We start from the raw sequence: 1,783 nt of genomic DNA, 5'->3' as shown, positions 1-1,783 counted from the left end.
GTGTATGTGGCCAGCACCCTAGCCACTGAGCTATAGGCACTGAGCCAGTTTTTATATTTTAGCACAGACAGGGTCTCACTTTTGCTCAGGCTAGTCTTGAACCCATGAGCTCAAGCAATCCACCGGCCTCAGCCTCCCAGAATGCTAGGATTACAGGCATGAGCCACCTCACCTGGCCAGCAAAAGATAAAAGATAGACATACCTCAGTGAAAATAGGAAGGCCTGTACAATGAGAAAACATAACCAAGCAAACTCTTCCACTGCAATAGTTTTCAGTGACCCCTTTTTATAGGCCACAGCCTCTACTAGGTATTGAGACTAATGACTTGTCTATGCTTCCTAGAAGTCTGTGAATGACAGTCACAGTAAGAACAAGCATTACCATTCCTAGGACTATTTGTAAAGGTACAGTTTATTCAGCATCTAGCACGCTCAGACCCTGGGCTGACCACTTTACAAAAGAGCTTCTCACAATGCAAAGAGCACACGAGTCCCTGGTGCTTGGTTAGCTGAGCAGACTGTGACTGGGGCAAGACGGTCCTGTTTGTAGCAGCTCCCAGGGAAGGCAGATGTGGATGATCTGGCAATGAGGTGGAAATCTTCACATCATTGCACACCTGTATTTGTCACTGCTCTATAAGCACATTTTGTTGAATGATAACCTTCTTCCAGGGGGAGATGTAAAGGTGTAATGGCTGTCCTCTTGTAGATTATTAGATTTTAGAAAAGCTGCACATTCTATTTCCCCGTGCAGTTCACTTTCCATGTTATGCATAATTTATTGTTTCCTTTGCTACAGTCCATTTACGTTTAAACTCTGTATGATGAGTGTCTTATGCCTTCTTCCTTGTGTCACATTCTATCAGTTAAGGGACCTGTGTAATAGTCAGGGTTCCCCAGAGAAACAGAACCAACAGGATATGGGGGGGGAGGGAAGAGTGAGAGTAAGAGACTGAGAGACAGATATTAGAGGAAGATTGAGGGGAGAAAGAGTGAAAGAAAGTGAAAGACAGAGAGACATATATTAAAGATTGAGGAGAGACTGTTTTCTTTTTGGTTTTTTGTAGAGACAGAGTCTCACCCTATCGCCCTAGGTAGAGTGCCGTGGCATGACACAGCTCACAGCAACCTCCAACTCCTGGGCTTAGGCGATTCTCTTGCCTCAGCCTCCCCAGTAGCTGGGACTACAGGCACCTGCCACAACGCCCGGCTATTTTCTTGTTACAGTTTGGCCGGGCTGGGTTTGAACCCACCATCCCTTGGTATTTGGGGCTGGTGCCCCACCAACTGATTGGTGCTGCTCCTGATTGTTTTCTTTTAAGGAATTGTTTCAGGAGACTGGGAGCTTGCAAGTCCAAAAGCTGCAGGGCAGTCTGAATCTGAAGGTAGACTGCAGGCAGAATTCCTTCCTCTGAAGGAAAACTCAGTCTCTGCTCTTAGGGCCTTCAGCTGATTGGATGAGGCCCACTCACATCACAGAGGTTAATCCGATGTATTTAAAGTCTACAGATGACACTAAAATATATCCTCATAGAAGCATCCAGACTAGTGTTTGAACAAAAACTGGGTTACCATGGTCTAGACAAGTTGACACATAAAATAAAGCACCACACCCACTTCTATTTTTTTTTTTTTTTGAGACAGAGCCTCAAGCTTGGTTTTTTGTAGAGACAGAGTCTCACCCTATCGCCCTAGGTAGAGTGCCGTGGCATTACAGCTCACAGCAACCTCCAACTCCTGGGCTCAAGCGAGTCTCCTGCCTCCGCCTCCCAAGTAGCTGGG

Source organism: Otolemur garnettii, unplaced genomic scaffold, assembly GCF_000181295.1.
Source record: "Otolemur garnettii isolate 467f Iridium unplaced genomic scaffold, OtoGar3 scaffold00313, whole genome shotgun sequence".
Lineage (NCBI taxonomy): Eukaryota > Metazoa > Chordata > Mammalia > Primates > Galagidae > Otolemur > Otolemur garnettii.
This window is presented reverse-complemented; position numbering follows the sequence as displayed.